Source organism: Pteropus medius, unplaced genomic scaffold, assembly GCF_902729225.1.
Source record: "Pteropus medius unplaced genomic scaffold, Ma_sr-lr_union100, whole genome shotgun sequence".
NCBI classification, from domain to species: domain Eukaryota; kingdom Metazoa; phylum Chordata; class Mammalia; order Chiroptera; family Pteropodidae; genus Pteropus; species Pteropus medius.
The window spans coordinates 34792-56029 of record NW_024352659.1 but is presented as its reverse complement, the minus strand read 5'-3'; the positions used below and the strand labels follow the sequence as shown (position 1 = coordinate 56029).

Here is a 21238-nt window from a genome sequence, read left to right as displayed (position 1 = left end):
TTATCATTCAAATGTGAAGCCTGTGGGTATTGCCTAGAGATAGGGCATGGAATTTTTCAGGATCGGAGGAGACTAATGCTGAGCTCATGGCTTGTTGTCTTTTAAAGTGCTCCTGTCCAATTTCATTTCCTTTTATTGATACAGTATAACTTAGTTACATATGGCAATTGGACAGCTGCCGAAAGTGCACGTCTCTATAGAATACGCAAGTTAATCACGAGATAATTTGCGAAAAGGATAGATACAACTATAACACGCAAAAGAAGATGTTATATTCTCCACTAAGTGTGGGTTATGAAATAACAAATAAATCTCTGCATTCAGTGCAAACATATTCATGAACGCCAACAGAAGTTTGCCATGAAAGTGCCGATTATTCAGTACACGGAAGAGAACACATTTGGGAATAATCATGATAGTGGTCTTTCCGTACGATATATGAACATCTAGGCTATCGATTTAACAACTAACACAGGGATTGACATTACGTCAATAGAAAATATTAGATCAGAACACAGACCCATGTTCATGACAAAAGGAAAACAAAATAAGCTTGTCATTTCAAGTCTGACGATGCCCCCAGAGCAATCTCTTATGATTACTACTGGAAACAAATGTGTGTCTTGGGGAGGAGCCAGGAGGAAGAGGCCCCTGGGTATACTGGATTAAGTTGGTCGCATCATCTTTCTCAAACATTCTCCGTTGAGCTCTCTTCCGGGGACGTCTGTGGTGTCGACCAATCGTGCATAAAGGACATTGCGATGTCATTCCCAACAAGCCCTCACCTATCACAAAGAGGGTCGATAAACACAGAATACCTAAAGTAGCCTCTACAAATGTGCTGAGCTAATTACTCAGTAGGTAAATGGGCATGCAGAGAAATTATATCGATCTGTCAAAGTGGCTGTGGATGCTGACTTAAGCTACAGAACGGTGGAGTTGCCATATACAAATAGCCACGTGACCTACCTGCTTATGCCTCCCCATCCTTTTGGAAATTGTGAGATAAAAATACTTCAGAATGAAACTCCACACTTCTTTGAGCTTGTAAAATAAAAGCTACGTTTTACTCATTTGGTTTTGATGTGTTTTTATGCTGATACATCTCTCTTGGCTTACACTGGAAGGGAACTCGATTTTTTGACCCTCATGCCTTCTCTTTACGCTCACATATACCCCCAGGAGAAGGGATAGAGTGAGGATTCAGCCCACAGAAAGCTCAGGATCCAGAACAGTACTCCTCTTCCTCCGTATTCTCTGCTGTTCTTGGCCCTCATAGTAAGGCTAGCTCCTTCCTTCTACGCAGCCTGAAATGGCTTCATGCCTAACCCTTTCGGAACCTAAGGCAAGTCAACAATTCCTGTCAGCTCAAGTGTTGTGAGGACCCTTGGCTTTGTGATTTCCCATCCTGAGAACAGACTGGTCTGAGTGAATGAGCTTTTGCAAGAAGGAGGATCAAGGATGCGGCAAGACCCAGAGCTAGTGGGACGGGGCGGGATCAAGGACCCATGAGCAGAAGAAGAAACAAGCAGTTATTCCATTTGGGAACGGGAGCTTTTGTGAAAAGGGGTGCCAAACAGAGCTGCCCCTCCCTGTGAGAACAGTACCTTCCCGTTCCTGCTCTGTGCTCCCTTCCTTCTTTCCGGAATCTACATAAGACAGGTGAGCTCAGAATTGTTCCTGTGTCATTGGGTGAAGTCAGATGATGCTTCTCGGTATGAGAGATTCCAAAACATCTTGTAATTACAAATCCATATTTTTTACTTAACTCAGCTTTTCTTATTTTTCATTTTTCTTTTGGCATGCAGAGCTCTAATTCATGTCATAGCCTTCAACTATTTCATGAAGTTCAGCTGTAGAATATGAGAAGTTTCTCATTGGACACATAAGCGTTTCACACCGCTTAGAGATTTTGTGCATGTTATAATTTTCTAGCAGATTTCTAATTCCAAGCATTAACTCACTTGTTCACAAGTTAACCTTACCTATCTATAACGTACGTCGACCTACTCATGAACATGTATTTCAGATGAGGGAAGAAATGATTGAACCTTGCCCGTTGAGGGGACTCAATCTGTTCTAGTTTAAAACTTAAATATTTGTGTAAACAATCACTTATTTTTTGTCATTAAAATTGTATAAATTCAAAATCCAATATTGTTATGAGGACTGCTCTCTCCTCCCATATGTCTTCCCCTGTACCCACTTCTTGCCTTCTCTCTTTTCCTCCTTTCTCTTCCTCCCCATCGCCCTTTCCTTCACCCTCCTCCTATTCATCCTCCTCTACCTCTCCCATTGCTTTTCCACTTTCCCTGCGCTCCTCACCCTGCACAATTCTTAGCTCCTCCTCTTCCCTCTCCTCCTCTGCTTCTGACTCACCTTGCCCCTCTTCCTCTTCTTCAAGAAATGATCTAGCTACAGATCACTACAGTCAAGAAGTTCAATCCGTCCTCTTTGCTCTCTCCTCACCCTCAGTCATTGGGTGCCCGCCATTTCTTCCCTGCATCTTTGGTGGATGGCTATAACAGATCCTTCTTGGCCTTCGGCGCATATCGACAACTGCAGGTGGTGATGGTAGCTGCTGACATGGCCCTCAATCGGGATAGTTGCACACTCTGGGTCATCGTTTCCCAATCCCAGGCCTTGTCTTGTTATCAGTCCTCTCGGCATTTCTTTGGAGCCTCTTCCTAGGGCCTGCTGCTGAAACTTACTCCTGCTTTAAAAAAGCCTTGGGGAATTCGAATGCACTCCCTCGCGGTCTCTCGTTCTAAATGTCTGGTTGTCATTCCTCATCTCCGCTGAACTCCTCCTGTTGTGGTGGGACTCTGAGTAGATTTCTCCTTCACAAAGGTCCAAGTAGAATAGGAGGCCTGGTGACATTCGGCTCCGGGATTCACAACCTTTCGCATTTCCTATTTCGGTACTCTGTCCTGCCTATCCAAGCCTCTTTCCAAGGTCACTTTCATAGAGTTACACGAGCGATGCACTGTGCAATTGAAGTGAACCCATTCACATATAAAGTACCGTCGAATTTGCAGTGCACAACCGGCAAGCCAGCACATGCTGACAATATGCCCATCCCATGCCTGGCTCAGGAAGGTCCCTCGTCCAAACTTGGGGTGAGAAATCAGCATTATCGTCCTGTGGGTCCTACTTATGTATGGCTAAAAATGCATATGTCTAGGCTCTGAGTTTTGCTTATCTAGGTCTCTGTATAATAAGTATTTCTTGCAACAAAGCCTAGCTCTGGCAAATGAAGACATCAGCTTTCAAAGCTAAGGTCTATGCAATGGGCATTCAGAAGGCATTTCAGAAATTCAAAGCTGCACTTCGAATGCTTGTTTCTGCCATCCTCACTCTCAGGTAACTATTCTGTCCTGTGTAGATCAAGATGTTCTCCCTACTAGGTCCCAGTCATTTAATGACTAGACTTTTTTGTGTATCCTCAGGAAAACATAGTAATTATGATTTACTAACTAGAACCCTGTTAGTAGAAACCTGTATTATGATGTCCCCCAGCCGAAGATGGCGAGACTCGGCTCGAATCTTTTGGAGAACTAGATGGCCCCAGTTTAATTCCGTGTCCTAGCGTGCAGAACGCGACTTCTATTCAAAAGTACTTAAAGTCTCAAAATCTAAACAAACCCACAAACAACTCCCTCATCCCATAGCATATCTGAGGTGAAGATTCCATGGCAAGTGCAGAAAATGTATACAATTTTGAGCAAATAATGTCAACTAACGATGGAGAAGACAATTCTTGTTAAAATTATTCATATTTTTTGCCCGCTTGATAATAATTTATTGAGGAAAATGGTTTCTTTGGATGCAAAATCATTGGGTAAAACATTGTAGTAAACTATGACATTTACACACGCTCTGATTACTTAGTGATTACAACGAGGAAATCGTCATTGGATTTCCATGGAGAAATCGTGAGACTCTTTCATCTTTAACTCCAATGTCATAATAAAGAGGATTCTGACAAATTCAAATTAGAATAAACTTTTCAAAAACATCACTGTTATGTTAGGAGAAAAAGCAGAGAAGTTTGGATGCGTTCTAGATGATATTAGATTATGAAGACCATGACACTAAGTGTATTGTATAATCGTTGATTAGGAACGAGGTACAAAGGATGACACTGTTTCCAGAGAGCGGGCATCCTCTCCCGGCACGTCGTCCATTCTTGACGTCTTGAAGAATGGATTGAGTGAGACAACGAAATACTGCAGAGAAGACAAGTTTCATTAGAAGGAAAGTACACTTGCAGACGTGGAAGCGGGCCTGAGCAAGAGAGGCATGGCTCAAAAGGCCTGGCGACAAAGCCTTCAGGGTTTTGTTCCCTGTTAGCTCTGAGTCGACACATTTTGAGAAGACTGAGCATTCTTGCTGACAATTAAGACCGGCAGGACTCCGTGATTCATCATTTGCTTTTTGCGCATGTTCGTTCCCAGAATTCAGCCTGTTATAATGGAATTAATGAACTTCTGGGCATACGCGTCGCCTCATGATTATGGTATAATGGGGTTCTTGTGAGTTGAATGTCGTTGTGGTCTTCATTGCACGGTGCGATTTATTGACTAAAGCCGGTACACAATTTTCTGCCTTCTTCTTTACTACTATGAGTTACCTTTAGCCCCAAAATGCCTTCCGGCTTGCTTAATTGTAGACGGGCAGGGGCAGACTCTCTTACAATAGGACGAGTTCGGTGTCTATGCAGGCAGACCCGAAAGCCCCGACTAACCTTCCTGCTTAACTCTTTTCTTAGAGTCATGAACCTGCTTCTTCTTAGTAGCGATGTTGAGGGACGAGAGGTCTCTTCTTCTGTATCTGTTTCCTGCTGAGAAGGCTCATGTTCCGTGTCTACTGTAGTTTCACGGAGCTCTATCCCTTTCTGCATCTGTCAGGCCGGGATCTTGCATTTCTGCTGCAGTGCCACCTCAGTCCATAGACAAGGGAAAGATGATACGAAGCTGTTATCTAAATCATCAATGTATTACTTTCTATTATTGTTCTACCAAAGAAGTGAGTAAACGAGAACAGGCTGGGTTACTATATTTCTGATGTAATAATAAACTTTTGACCTAAAGTCCCCTCCCTTCTCAGACCCTAAGGTCCCTGCTTTGACTAGGGACATTCCCTCATGATGGTCCGATGATCCTTATAAAATGGCTTAGTCGGTGACTTACCAGTTTCAGGGTCATTATCTGGATTTGGAGGAGAGGGCCTTAGTCCCAGAGAAAGGAGGAAAAAGAACTTAATTAAGATTATTAAACAAAAAGAACCAAAAAAAAAAAATCTAAGAAATCTGCAAGAGATGTCCCGTATCATTTCCTGCTAAAAGATGCAGAGTTTTACTTGTGATGTCCCGTATCAATATTCGGACAATTGGGGGATTTTTGGAATGACAGAACTGTAAGTGTAAATATGTATGCCTGTGTAAGAACACATGAAAGAGAGACAGAGAGAGAGAGAGAGAAACAGATACAGAGACAGAGATAGAGACAGAGAAAGAGACAGAGAATTTGTTTGTGTAACAGGATCATAAATAGGAAAGTTGAAACAATTGCTCAGTGTAGGCAAACTGTATATAGTGGTCCTTTGTAGTATTACCTCAACTCTTCCATAGGATTAAAAGTTGTAAAACCTAAATGCCGGAGAATAAATCAGGGGATGCAGGAAACAGATGCAGGTGACAGAGAAGAGAGCTCACCCTGCAATGCACATTCTGTTATTCTGGGTAAACTTGGGGCTGATTCGTGGGCTGTTATGTCTGGAGGATGACTCTGCCTTTTTCGAAATTGTGTCTCTGCATCTTGGCACAGTTTCCAGAGTATGTGTCAGGTCCATGTGGTGTGTGGAATAGAACCTTGTTTCTAGCGACAAGGATAGATTCAGGTCTGGGGACCAACAATCCAAATGGTGTTCCCAAGCATTTTCTCAAGGCATTGGGATTTCTGGAAGAAACAAATGACACAGCCTGCTTCAACATAGATGTCACCGGGGCGCTTGGGTGTGCTTAGCTGACGATCGTCCCCCGGCAATGCCCTCTGAGCCACTCCCACCTGTTTAAGCAGGAAAGAGCAGAACTTGCAGGGCTTAGTGGCTGCCCCAATTTCTCCTGTCATTACTCCTAGAAGGCCCATGAAATCCCAAGTGTCTACACTAACCGGGCCGATGCTCTTCCTGGCCCTTTCCAGGGTGGGATCGTGTTTTCTATTTCCTCTCTTTATCCTCAATGTGATGGGTTACCTTAATCAATCTTCAAAGGTTGAACAAGCCTTGCATACCTGATTTATGTTTTTGGCCTCTAGGAGGCCAAAAATTTCCAGAGAACGTTAACTTTTTGAAAGCAGCTTTTGATAAGGACTTTTTAAAGCTGCCATTGGTTGTATCAGATAGCCAGAACTTTGGTAATAGCCAAAGGGTCTGTCATAATTTTCAGATTCAAACACATGTTGGCAAGGGAATCCAGGGCTGAGACAATTGCATGAAATTCATTCAGTTGTGCAGATCCTTGAGTTTCATGCTTTTTAGAAACTTTTGTTCAAGATCAATCATGCACGATATTGCCAATAGCATGTACAAATTCCCTTTACTTTTAAATCGGATGAACCCAAAGTTCTTCCAATTAAGTAGAGGATTGCAGGAGAGGTATGACCAACTTCAGCACTTGTGTCATCTGTCAAACAATGGAAAGGCAGAGAAATCCACCTTCTCCTGCAGGGGACATATGCCAGAGGAGATCCATTGGGCTGTATCATGCAGTATGGAGATAATGGTGTCTGTGCCAAGTTTGTGGAGTGCTGTTTCCATGACCCAAGGGAGAATTGATAGCTCTGTGCCGACGATGGAAAGTAAAGGGCTTAGGGCCTATTTCCAGGAGAGTCCAGTATGAGGCCAACGATTGCCACTCTTCTGGCATTTGGCACGGGGCCAAGTGCTTCAGTAGGTCATGGGTGACTTCTGACTATCGTAGATGGTCCGGAGATTTCCCGAAATACAAATGAATGTCTACAGTGTTTGCACAGTGAAAATTTGGCTGGAGGGGCACTCATAAAAGTGCGTGTTGTATTGCAAAGTGGACAAATTCTAGGGCCATGTGTCAGAGGTGCCCCATTCAAGGTGGGTACATCCGAAAGGATCAACATAAATGGTTTAATTAATAGTTTAAAATGAGCCACGTGCTTTCTGTAGAACTCACACCTGATGAAATGATGTGTTAAAAATAAGTGTTCTTTTTTTAATGTTCTGGTTACTGACCGTTTAGGTCAATAGCTGTGTCAGAGTCAGGGGAGCAGACATGACTCCAGAAGTAGATGTTGCAGTGATGGGAACTACAAGCCAGTAAACTTGAGCAGCCTATGGAACTGGCAAAGGGAGAGAATGGATTCTCACAGTGCCAGAAGGAACACAGGGGTGTCATCCCATTTTAGAATGCAGACTTTCAAAACTATAATACGTTTGTGTTCTTTTAAACTACTAAGTTGGTGGCAGTTTGTTATAGCTGTAATAGAAAACAGGTACAGGTGAATTAATGAGTGTCCCTTGACATCAAGGTCGAGGAACTCCACCATGAGGGAACATTCCTTGGTTTTCCAAGATTCAGACCAGACTCTTAGACTGTTAGACTTGCCAAATTCTTCTGTTCAATGGAGACAAAGTGGCTATAATAAACATTTATCAATAGATCATGCATACTGGGTTTCAAATCTCAAAGGCCTTCCTTTAATTTTGATTGGGGTTCGCCCACCATTTCGGGGTTGGAAGAAGGGAGTTCCATGCGGTCCTGTTTCCTGAAGCCCGTCTTAGGTGCCAAAGACTTCATTCTCATTTTTAACTCAGCAGGTCGGTGTGTCCATGCCCACTTGGGATATTTCAGGGCAGTGGGCACTATGGCTGTGGAATATTGAAGCGAAGACAAAGTTCCAATATTTAGGCTGAGTGACAGTCATGTACTCTCTATTTTATGTTTGGTAACTGCCCTCAGAGAATAGGGGAGTTTCTTTATATTTAGCAGGATCCCCAAAGTACAGGCGCAACGGGACTTTGACCACAGTACCAATTAGATGATGAGGGTTTACCAGGTCGTGCATTTTAGCGGATGCTAAATTTATTCCAAACTCAGAGGCATAATTGCCAACAGACATCATTTTATCATTTTGTTGTAAAGAAGGGTCCCCAAAATAAAATGGTTCGACTTTTTGACCTTGCGATGGTGCAAAAATGATGCACATTCCATGGAAACTGTACCTCAAATTTTGAATTTTCCTCTTTTCCTGGCTAGTATGATATGATATCTGGTATCATATTCTGTCGTGGTGCTGGCCAGTGATAGTGATCCTCAGCTTCCCTACAGAAGCACAAACACGAGGATCAACAGCCGAAACGTAGGGTCCTTTGCGTTGCCGCGCTTTTTGGACATCGCTTTTCGGGTTTCCACATCCCATCGTGTCTACAAAACACTCGACTGCGTCTCCTGATTCCGATGAGAAGAAGAAGTAGGTAATTACTGCCGATACTGCCCAAATGTAAGCGCTCCGGGGCTATTTAAGGTAGGCTAGTCTAAGCTATGATGTTTAGTAGTTTAGGTGTAGTAAATGCATTTTGACTTGCCATATTTTCAACTAAGGATTGGTATGTCAGGACAGAACTTACCCTATCGTATCTGTTATTCTAGGAAAAGGATTTCCCACTGGGTGAGATGTGAACCTGTCTTTCAGTTTATGTATATATTTATTTATTTATTTATTTATTTATTTAATTTCTTCCCCCTTTATCCAGATTAGTTTTTTGTTTGTTTTCAGTAGATACTGGATTTACTTTGCGGGTCCCCTCTACCCTGATCATATTTATAAAATTCTTCTTCCACAGAATCGCAAATCATTATGATCAGAGTCAGGGGCCTCATCGACGGCAATGACTGCGACACTAGGTTTAAGGATTCTCTGCTTAAGTCATGTTGGAATGGCTTGAATGTGCCACGGGGTACAATGAGTGATTTTTCCTAACGGCCCTGAGGATCAGGAACTCTTTTGCAACAGAGGCATAGGAAGCAGCCATCACAAAGGCACTGTAGACAGCGGCCGATTTTTGGTACGTACGTAGGTTATGAAATCTCATCACCTTGTACCTGAGTTGGGGTAACTTCTCCCTGAATACCATAAGTACAACCAGCAGCAGTGTTTCCTACCTAGAAGCCCAGATTTACAGCCATCTGTGTCTAAGCAAACTTCAGCATCTCCGTCTCTAGTGAGAACTGGAACTGAGCTAATGCATAGCTGCAAGGGTGGTTGGTCCAGCTCTCTGAGAACATGGTGCATGCTGATTCATTCCAGCTGAGGTGCTCAACAGCAGAGTAACCAAGAGTTGCCAGAAGAGAGGAGACATGTATCACATATGTGAATTGCTTATTTCCTAAAGTTTCCATTTAATATTTTCGGAACGCAGTTGACCAAAGGAAACATAACGCTGGGAGCCAAACCGCACATGATGGGGGACAAGTGTCTCGTCTCATCTGATCTCAGAAACTCCTAAGAGTGGAGTGGTTGTTGTGATCCCTACTTTGCAAAGAGGATCAGAGTTGATGGCATTTGGCCGAGATCGCACAGAACTGGAAATGGAAATCGGATCACATATCTCCTGAGCCTGTGTCCCTAACGTCGTCTTTTTGGATTGTATTATTGCTAATTTGGACAAATGACAGACCTAAACCTTACATGACACATCAGGGTTGGAGTTCCTCAGCGCAATCGGTTTGTTGAAGGCAGACGAAAATGCCACATTGTCTTGGTGTATCTGCATGTTTTCTCTCCCAGACCAATGAGGAGCCTCGTTTCTTCCAGGAGCGGCAATTTTTCTAGAGGTGAAGGCAAGGAGGGTGAGGAGCAGTTCCCTCTCTCCCCCTCCCACTATTTTCCTGAGCCCCAGAGCCTGATTGTTCAGGCACCATGACATGTCATCATGCCTCACAATGGCCTTCAAAGCCGAGTCATCACAACTGTTGATATGAGCCAAGTCTTGGCAACAACCACTTGGTTTACTTCGTGATCAGCCTTTAGAATAGTAAGCGATGTGCTGCTGGAGGGAAAGCAGATATTACCGATGACTGGGTATCGTCTGCTCGTCTGCTTCTCTGTTCCCTGGACACTCAGCTATCTTGGCATCTGCACTCCTCACAGGCTAGAGCAAACTGTCCCCACTGAAAACTTCTCCCGTGGGAGTAGTTACCAAAATGTCCTAATGCTGTTCTTGTGTTTCAACAGGTCAACTGGGCAGTGGTCAGCGATTCTAGCTTCAACATCTAATCACTCAGAGAGAGTCGGAAGGGAACTCGGTCTCAGTTAGGATTTTATTACTCTTTCTCCATCTCCAGAATCAACCTTTGCCATGGCACTTAAACCGCTGCGTCTGGAAACTGCCAATTCCCTGATATGGGGTATTTATTATAGATAAGGGGGCTGTGAGTAGTCTCAATTCTCAAGCCACATTACCTTGGAAATCTCTGGTACAGAACAACTATATAGTTAATATTCAAATGTGACAACTGTGGGTATTTCCCCGAGATATGGCACAGTATTTTACAGGATGGGAGGGACTAATGCCGAGCTCATGGCCTGTTGTCTTTTAGAGTGCTCCTGTCCAATTTCATTTCCTATTCTTGATACACAGTCAATTAGCTACATATGACAATCGGACAGCTGCCGTAAGTGCACGTCTCTATAGAATAAGCCAGTCAATCACGAGATAATTTGCGAAAAGAATAGATACAACTTAAATACGCGGAAGAAGATGTGATATACTCCTCTAAGAATGAAGTATGAAATAACCAATAAATCTGTGCAATCAGTGTAATCATAGTCATCAACGTCAACAGAAGTTTGCCAGGAATGAGCCGATTATTCAGTACACGGAACAGAACCCATTTGGGTATAGCCATGGTAGTGGTCTTTCCCTACGATATATTTACATCTCGGCTATCGACTTAACAATTAAAACATGGATTGACACTATGTCAATGGAAAAGAATAGATCAGGACACAGACACATGTTCATGACAAAAGGAAAAAAATAATGAAAATCTTGGCATTTCCAGTCAGATGATGCCCCCAGAGCAATCTCTTATGATTACTACTGGAAACAAGTGTGTGTGCTGGGGAGGAGCCAGGAGAAAGAGGCCCCTGGGTACAGTATTAACTGGGTCACATCATCTTTCTCAGATTTTCTCTCTTGAGTTCTCTTCCGGGGGCATCTGTAGTGTCGAGCAATCATGGATAAAGGACATTCTGATGTCATTACCTACAAGCCCTAACCCTAACCCTAACCCTAACCCTAACCCTAACCCTAACCCTAACCCAAGAGTGCCGATAAAAACATAAAACCTAAAGAAGCCTGTAAAAATGTTCCTAGCTATTTACTCAGTAGGCAACTGAGCATGTAGCTAAATAATATGCATCTGTCAAAGTGACTGTGAATGCTGACATAAGGTACAGCGCCGTTCAGCTGGCCTTTGCAAAGAGCCACGTGACCTACCCGCTTATGCCTCCCCTTCCTTTGGGAATTCCGAGAAAAAAATAATGCGTAATGAATCCTCCCTTCTTTTAGCTTTTAAAATAAAAGCTACGTTTTACTCATTTGGGTTTGATGTGTTTTTATGCTGATACATCTCTCTTGGCTTACACTGGAGGGGAACCCAATATTCGACCCTCATACTTCTTCTTTACGGTCACATCTACCCCCAGAACAAGGGATAAAGTGATGATTCAGGCCACTGAAAGATCAGGAACCAGAACAGAAATCCTCCTGCTCCGCATTCTCTGCTGTTCTTCGCCCTCTAACTAAGGCTACCTCCTTCTCTCTACGCAGCCTGAAATGGCTTCATCCCTACCTTCTTTTCTGAACTTATGGAAAGTCAACAAGTCCTCTCAGCTCAAGTGTAGTCAGGACCCTTGGCTTTGTAATTTCCCAACTTGAGAAAAGAGTGGTCTGAGTGAATGACCTTTTGCACGAAGGAAGAACACGGATGCGGCAAGACCCAGAGCTAGTGGGACAGGGCGAGATCAAGGACCCATGAGCAGAAGAAGAAGCAAGCAGGTATTCCATTTGGGACCGGGAGCTTTTGTGAAAAGCGGTGCCAAACCGAGCTGCCCCTCCCTGTGAGAACAGTTCCTTCCCCTTAATGCTGTGTACTCCCTTCCTTCTTTCCGGATTGTGCATAAGACAGGTGAGCTCGGAATTGTTCCTGTGTCATTGGGTGCAGTCAAATGGTGCTTCTCAGTACAAAAGATTCCCAAACATCTTGCAATTACAAACCCATATTTTTAACTTAACTCAGATTTTCTTATTTTTCATTTTTCCTTCGGCATGCAGAGCTGTGATACATGTCATAGCCTTCAACTATTTCATGAAGTTCAGCTGTAGAATAAGAGAAACTTCCCATTGGACATACAAGCGTTTGACACCGCTTAGAAGTTTTGCGCACGGTGTAATTTTCTAGCAGATTTCTACTTCCAAGCATTAACTCACTTGCTCACAAGTTAACCTTACCTATCTATAACATACGTCGACCTACTCATGAAACTTTATTTCAGCTTAGGGAAGAAATGATTGATCCTTGCCCATTGGGGAGACTCAATGTGTTCTAGTTTAAAACTTAATCATTTGTGTAAATAATTACTTATTTTTTGGCATTGAAATTGTGTAAATTCAAAATCCAATATCCTCATGAGGACTGCTCTCTCCTCCCATACGTCTTCCACTGTACCCCCTTCTTGCCTTCCCTCTTTTCCTCCTTTCTCCTCCTCCCCATGCCCCTTTCCTCACCCCTCCACCTATTCTTCCTCCTCTACTTCTCCCCTTGCTTTTCTTTTCCTCTCCCTGTGCTCCTCAACCTGCACTTTTCTTAACTCTTCCTCTTCCTGCTCCTCCTCTGCTTCTCCCTCCTCTTCCCCATCTTTCTCTTATTCAAGAAATGGTCTAGCTACAGATGATTGTAGCCAAGATGTTTGATCGGTCCTCTTTGCCGTCTTCTCCCCCTCAGTCTTTGGGTGCCCGCCATTTCTTCCCTCCATCTTCCCAGAATGGCTATACCAGATCCTTCTTGGCCTTCGGCACATACCGGCATCTGCAGTTGGTGCTGATAGCTGTACCCATGGCCCTCAATCAGGACAGTTGCGCGTTCTCGCCATCGTTTCCCGATCTCAGGCCTTGTCTTGTTATCAGTCCTCTCAGTATTTCTATGTAGTCTCTTCCGAGTGCATGCAGTTGAAAATCACTCCTGCTATAAAGAAACCTTGGTGAACTCGAGGGCACTCCCTCGTGGTCTATCTTCTCTAAATGCCAGGATGTCATTCCTCACCTCCCCTGAATTCCTCCTGTTGTGGTGGGGCATTGAGTGGATGTCTCCTTTGCAAAGGTCCAAGGAGAATAGCAGGCCAGTTGCCATTCTGCTCCAGGATACACGACTTTTCACATTTCCTCTTTCGATACTCTCTGCTGCCTATCCAAGCCTCTTTCCACGGTCACTTTCATAGATTTACACAAGCAATGCACTGTGCAATTGAAGGGAACCCATTCACATGGAATGAAACGGCGAGTTTGTAGTGCATAGCCGGCTCGCCAGCACATGCTGACACTATGCTCAGGTCATGCCCGGCTTATGAGGGGCCTACTCCCACCTTGGGGATGAGAAACCAGCATTAGCCTCTCCTGGGTCCTGCTTATGTATGGCTAAAAATGCATATGTCGAAGCTCTAAACTTTGCTTCTCTAGGGCTTTGTATAATACATATTTCTTTCAACGAAGCCTGGCTCTTGCAAATGAAGACATCAGCTTTCAAAGCTGAGGTCTAAGCAATGGGCTTTCAGAAGGCATTTCAGAAATCCAAAGCTGCACTTCGAATGCTTGTCTCTGCCATGCCCACTCTCAGGTAACGATTCTGCCCTCTATACATCAAGATGTTCTGTGTACTATGTCCCAAGCCTTTAATGACTAGACTCAATTCTGAATCCCCAGGAAAATGGAGAAATTATGATTTACTAACTAGAAGCCTGTTGGTAGAAGTCTGCATTATGATATCCTCCAGAAAAGATGGCAAGACTCGGCTCAAAACCTTTGGAAAACTAGATGGTCCCAGTTTAATTCTGTGTCCTAGCGTGCAGAACACGACTTCTGTTCAAAAGTACTTAAAGGCTCAAAATCTAAACAAACCCACAAACAACCCCCCACCCCACAGTTTATCTAAACTGAAGGATTAATGGCAAGTGCCGAAAATGTACACCCTTTTGAGGAAAACAATGCCAACTAACTGATGGAGAAGAAAATTCCTGTTAAAACTATTCATATTTTTAGTCCTATTGATATTAATTTATTGAGGAAAAAGGTATCTTTGGACGCAAAATCATTGGGTAAAAGATCGTAGAAAATCATGGCATTTACACACGCTCCGATTACTTAGTGATTACAAAGAGGAAATTGTCCGTTGATAACCATGGAGAAATTGTGAGACTTTCATCTTTAACTCCAATGTAATAATCAAGAAGATTCTGACAAATTCAAATTGGAATAAACTTTTCAAAAATATCACTATTGTGTAAGGAGAAAAAGCAGCCAAGTTTGGATGCGTTCTAGATGATATTAGATTATGAAGACCATGACATTGAGTGTATTGTATAATCCTTGAATAGGAAAGAGGTACAAAGGATGACACTGTTAGCGGAAGGCGGGGATTCTCTCCCGGCACCTTGTCCCATTCTTGATGTCTGGAACAATGGATTGAGCGAGACAATGAAATACTGTAGAGAAGACAAGCTTCATTCGAATGGAAAGTACACTTGCAGACGTGGAAGCGGGCCTGAGCAAGAGAGGCGTGGCTCAAAATGCCTGACAATAAAGCCTTCAGGGTTTTGATCCCTACTGGCTCTGGGGGGGGCACTTTTATAGCCTACTGAGCATTGTTGATTGAAAATTAAGACTGGCAGGACTCCGTGATTCATCATTTGCTTTCTGCCCATGTTCGTTCCCAGAATTCAGCAAGTTATAATGGACTTAATGAACTTCTGGGCATACGCGTTTCGCCTTATGATCATGTTATAATGGAGTTCAGCTAAAGTGAAGGTCATAGAGTTCTTCATGGCACGGTGCGATTTACTGGCTAAGAGCGGTTCCCAATTTTCTGCCTTCTTTTTTACTGCTATGAGTTACCTTTTGCCCCAAAATGCCTTAACGCTTGCTTAATTGTGGGCGGGAAGATACAGACCCTTCTTACAATAGGATGACCTCGGTGTCTTTACAGGCAGACCCTAAAGCCCCGATCTAACTTTCCTGTCTAACTCTTTTCTAAGACCCATGAACTCGCTCCTTCTTAGTAGCGATGTTGAGGGAAGGGAGGTCTCTTCTTCTGTATCTGCTTCCTGCTGAGAAGGGTCATCGTTTCTGTCTATTGCGGTTTCATGGAGCTCTATCCCTTTCTCCCTCAGTCAGGCCGGGATCTTGGGTTTCCGATGAAGTGCCGCCCCAGGCGCTTGACAGGGAAAAGTAGATACAAAGTTGTTATCTAAATCATCTAGGTATTACTATCTACTATTGTTTTACCAAAGAAGTGAGTAAAGGAGGCCATGCTGGGTTAATATATTTCTGAAAGAATAAAAAAACCTTTGGCCTAAAATCCCCTCCGTAAGGACCCTGATATGATAAGGGCCATTAATTCTCGGTGGTCCGATGATCCTTATCAAAAGCCAGAGGAGGTGAGTTACCAGTTTCAGGGTCATTATCTAGATTTGGGAGAGAAGGAATTTGTCCCACAGAATAGAGCGAAGAGAATTGAATTAGATTTATTACAAGAAAATGAAAGCAAAAAATGAGGAACTCTGTAAAATTTATCTAGTATGATTTCCCGCTAAAAGATGCAGTATTTTACAGATGATGTCCCGAATCAGTATTAGCACAATTGGGAAATATTTTGGATTGACAGCAGTGTAATTTTAAAAGAGTATGACTGTGTCAGATAAAACGAAGTAGAGAGAGAAAGAGAGGGAGAGGGGGAGAGAGAAAGAGAGAGAGAGAGAGAGAGACAGAGACAGAGAGAGAAAGAAAGAGAGAGTATTAGTTTGTGTGATGGTATCAAAAATAGGAAAGTTGAAACAATTGCTCAGTGTAGGCAAAGTGTATATAGGTGTTCTTTGTAGTACTACCTCAAGTCTTCCATAGGATTGAGAGTTGTAAACCTAAATGCTGGAGAATAAATCAGGGTGTGCAGGAAACACATGCAGGTAACTGAGAGGAGAGCCCACTCTGCATACCACATTCTGTTAATCTGGGTCTCCTTGGGGCGGCATGGTGGGCTGTTATTTCTGGAGGATGACTCTTCCCCTTTCAAAATTGTGTCTTTGCGTCCTGGCACAGTTTCCAAGTATGTGTCATGTCCACGTGTTGTGTGGAACAGAGCCCTGTTTCCAGCGGCAATGAAAGTGTTGGCTCTGTGGACTAACAGTCCAAATGGTGTTCCCAAGCATTGTCTCAAGGCATTCGGTTTTCTGGAAGAAACAAATGACACAGACAGCATCAACATAGATGTCATCGCGGCGCTTGGGTGTGCTTAGCTGACGACTGTCCCCCGGCAATGCCTACTGAGCCTCCCCCACCTGTGTCAGTAGGAAAGAGCAGAACAAGGAGGGCATAGTGGTGGCCCCTTTTTCTCCTGTCATTTCTCCTACAAATCCGATGAAATCCCAAGTGTCTCCACTAACTGAGCCAATGCTCTTCCTGAGCCTCTCCAGTCTGGGATCGGGTTTTCTATTTCCAATCGTTATTCTTGATGTGACTGATCGCATTAATCAATCTTCAAATGTTGAACCAGCCCTGCATACCTGATTTATGTTTATGGCGTCTAGGAGGCCAAAAATTTCCAGAGAACATTACCTTGTTGAAAGCAACTTTAGAAGTGGACTTTCTTAAGCTGCCATTGGTTGCATCAGATGGCCAGTTCTTTGGCAATGGTCAAAGGATCTGTCACAATTTTCAGATTCGAGGACTTGTTGGCAAGGTAATGCAGGGCTGAGACCACTGCCTGAAATTCAATCAGTTGGGCTGATCCTTGAGTTTCATGCTGTTTAGAAAGATTCGTGCAAGCTCCATCAAGCACGATGGTGCCGATAACCTGTAAAATTTCCCTTTACTTTTCAGTCGGTTGATAACAAAGTTCTTCCCATTAAGTCAAGAATCACCGGAGAGGGATGAACAACGTCAGGACTTGTGGCTAATTATACTCATGTACTCTCTATTTTATGTTTGGTAACTGCCCCCAGATTATAAGGAGTAGTTTGTTTATAGTTAGCAGGATCCCCAAAGTACAGGCGCAAGGGGATTTTGAGCACCAGTACCGAATAGGTAATGCGGGGTTACCAGGTGGTGGGTTTTAGCGGATTCTAAATTGATCCCAAACTCAGAGGCAAAATTGCCAACTGACATGTTTTTTTCGTTTTATGGTACAGAAGGCTCCCCAATGTAAGATGGTTCAACTTAACGAATTGTAACCTCTCGATGTTGCGAAAATGATACACATTCTGTGGAAACTGTACCTCGAATTTTGAATTTTCCTCATTTCCTGGCTAGCGATATGAGGTATGGTATTCTCTCGTGGTGTTGGGCAATGATAGAGTGCCTCAGCTCCCCAACATCCCAACGAAGACGACCGTCAACTGCAGATACACAGTATTCTTTTCATTGCAGGGCTTTTTGGACATCGCGTGTCGGCTTTCTGCATCCCGTCATGTCTACAAAACACTCAGCTGTGTCTGCTGTTTCCGTTGAGAAGAAGAGGTTCGCAGTTACTGCAGATACAGCCCAAACGTAAGCTCTCCGGGCCTATTTCATGTTGGCTAGGCTAAGCTATGATGTTTAGTAGTTTAGGTGTATTAAATGCATTTTCACTTGCTATATTTTCAACTAAGGATTGGTTTGTCAGGACAAATCTTACCACATCCTATCTGTTTTACTACGAATAGGATTTCCGCCTGGATCAAACTCTGAACCTGTCTTTCAGTATTTTTTTTTTGTTTTTTATTTATTCCCTCTATATCCAGATCAGTTTGCTGTTTGTTTTCGATAGATACTAGACATACTTCGGGGGTCCCCACATCCCTGATCATATGAAAAAAATTCTTCTTTCAGAGAACCGCAAATTATTATTATCAAGCTCAAGGGGCTCATCGACGGCAATGATTGCTTCACTGGGTTTATGGACTGGGGGCTGAAGTCATGTTGGAATGGCTTTGTTGTGCCATGGGGTACAATGAGTGTTTTCCCTAATCGCCCTTAGGATCAGGAAATCTGTGGCAACAGATGCATAGGCAGAAACCATCACAAAGGCACTGTAGACAGAGGCCGAAATTTGGTATATGCGTAGGATATGGAAACTTATCACCTTCTACCTCAGTTGGGGTAACGACTCCATGAAAATCATAAGTACCACCAGCAGCAGTGCTTCCAGCCTAGAGGCACAGACTTACAGCAATCTGTGTCCCAGGCAGACTTCAGCATATCCGGCTCAAGTGAGAACAGGAACTGAGCTAATGCATGTCTGCAAGGATTTTTGGCCCAGCTCTCTGAGAACATGGTGCATGCTGATTCATTCCAGCAGAGGTCCTCAACAGCAGATGATGGCAAATCTTTCAGGGACCCAATCGAATGTACACACTTCATTGAGTACAAGCATTTGTATAGCCAACAACCTCACAAACACCTAAGGGAGGAACTGTAGCTCTCATCCCCACTTAACAAATGCTGAACATGTGGATGCGATAGGTCAAAAGACTTGCCCGATGTCACACAGAACCTGGACTGGAATACAAGCAGCCTGTCTCTCGAACTTCTGCTCCTATCACTTCTGTGTACAGCAGCATGTTACTAATGTGGGCAAATGCTAGTTCTCCTCATAGCTATTTGCCATCTACGTTGGGGTTTATCTAGGCAATTCATCTGGTAAATACCATGAAAAGGTGTATTTGAATTTTACTCAGACTGTGGAGACATTCTGAGCTGCTGCATTTCCTACAGGAATCAAAGTTGGTCTGAATTAGATAGCAAAGAAGGAGCAAAATAGTTCCCTTTCTGCTTATCACACTGCCTTCCTGTAAGTCCCATGGCCTGATAGCTGAAGCACTGAGAGGAAGCGGGGTGACTCACATTGGCTCTCAGAACTTTGTGAGCATAATCAAAGGAAATATCTGAACACTGATCGCCAGAACCTGGGTTAAATCTGGTTTGGGGCTGAATACAGTGAGTAAGCGAGAGTTGCCAGAAGAGAGGAGACAGGTATGACATATGTGAATTGCTTATTTACGAAAGTTTCCATTTAATATTTTCAGACCACAGTCCACCAAATGCAAATAATGCTGTGAGTCACACCGCACATGAGTGGGGACCACTGTCTCCTCTCATCTGATCTTCAGAAACCCCTAAGAGTGGAGTTGCTGTTGTGTTCCCTGCTTTGTAAAGAGGATCAGAGTTGATGGCATTTGCATGAGATCGCACAGGAATGTGACGGGAAATCGGATCACCTGTCCCTTGTGCCCTTGTCCCTAATGCCTTCTGTATGCGTTGTATTTTTACTAATTTGGACAAATGACAGTCTTAAACCTGACATTACACATCAGGGTTGGAGTTGCTCAGCTCAATCGGTTTCTTGATGGCAGAAGAAAATGAATGCCACATTGTCTTGGTGTATGTGCATGTTTTCTATCTCAGACCACTGAGCAGCTTCGGTTCCTGCAGGAGTGGCAAATGATCTAGAAGGGAACGCAAGTAGAGAGAGGAGCAGTTCCCTCCCTGGCCCTCCCACTATTTGCCTGAGTCCCAGGGCCTGATTGGTTAGGCAGCTAGACGTGTCATCACGCCTCACAATGACCTTCAGAGCCGAGTCATCACAGCTGTTGATATGAGCCAAGGCCTGGCAACAAGCACTTGGGTTACTTCGTCATCAGGCCTGAGAATAGTAAGGGAGATGCTGCTGGAGAGAAAGTAGATATTACCTATGTCTGGGGACCGTCTGCTGCTCTGCTTCTCTGTTCCCTGGACATTCAGCTATCTTGGCCTCAGCACTCTTCATAGGCTTTAGAAAAATCTCCACACAAAAACTTCTCCCGTGGGATCAGTTACCATAATGTCCTAATTGTGTTCTTGTGTTTCAACAGGTTAACTGGGCAGTGGTCAGTGATGCTAGCTTTAAGATCTGATCACTCAGAGAGATTCGCAAGGGAACTCGTTCCCAGGTGGGGTTTTATTTCTCTTTCTCCATCTCTGGATAAAACCTGGGCTATGGCACTTAAACTGCTACTTCTGGAAAAGGCCAATTCCCTTATATGGGCTATTTGCTTATAGAACACAGGACTGTGGGTAGTAACAATCCTCAAGCCACCTTACCTTGAAAGTCTCTGGTACAGAACAACGATATTGTTATCATTCAAATGTGACGCCTGTTGGTATTGTCCAGAGATACGGCATGGAGTTTTACAGAATGGGTAGGGACTAATGGAAGCACATGGTTTGGTGTCCTGTAGAGTGAACCTGTCGAATTTCATTTCATATTTCTGATGCACTATAACTTACTTACATGTGGCAATCGGACCGCTGCCTTAAGTGCACGTCTCTATAGAAGAAGCCAGTCAGTCGTGAGATAATTTGCGAAAAGAAAAGATACAACTTAAACAAGGAAAAGAACACGTTATATAATCCTCTAAGAATGAGATATTAAATAAAAAATAAATCTATGAATTCCGTGCAAACATAGCCATGAACGCCAACAGAAGTTTGCCATGAGTGAGCAGATAATTCGGTACACGGAAGAGAACAATTTGGGAATAACCATGATAGCGGTATTTCCCTACGATATATGAACACCTAGGCTATCGATTTAACAACTAAAACACGGATTGACACTCTGTTAACGGAAAAGAATAGATGAGGAAACATACCCATGTTCATGACAAATTGAAAAATAGAATAATCTTGGCATTTCAGGTCAGACGATGCCATAAGAGCAATCTCTTGTGATTACTACTGGAAGCAATTGTGTGTGATGGGGAGGAGCCAGGAGAAAGACGCCCCTGTTCCGACTGGATTAATTGGGTCACATCATCCTTCTCAGGCTTTCGCGGTTGAGCTCTCTTCCGGTCACGTCTGTGTCGTCGAACAATCGTGGATAAAGGACGTTCCGATGTCATTTCCAACAAGCTCTCAC

The 21238-nt window shown here is 43.5% G+C and overlaps 1 long non-coding RNA gene across 2 annotated transcripts; it reads right to left on the bottom strand.

The window, feature by feature from the left end:
• Positions 1-3496: 3496 nt before the first annotated feature.
• LOC120589518 (uncharacterized) lies at positions 3497-20850 on the bottom strand. 2 transcript variants are annotated; one of them, XR_005649519.1, is made up of 3 exons: positions 20840-20850; positions 13093-13098; positions 3497-3659 (listed from the first exon to the last, which is right to left on the bottom strand). It is a non-coding gene; the product is annotated as an uncharacterized LOC120589518 (long non-coding RNA). The 2 variants fall into 2 exon arrangements; XR_005649518.1 differs by having other exon boundaries at positions 3497-3655.
• Between the last annotated feature and the right edge of the window lie 388 nt (positions 20851-21238).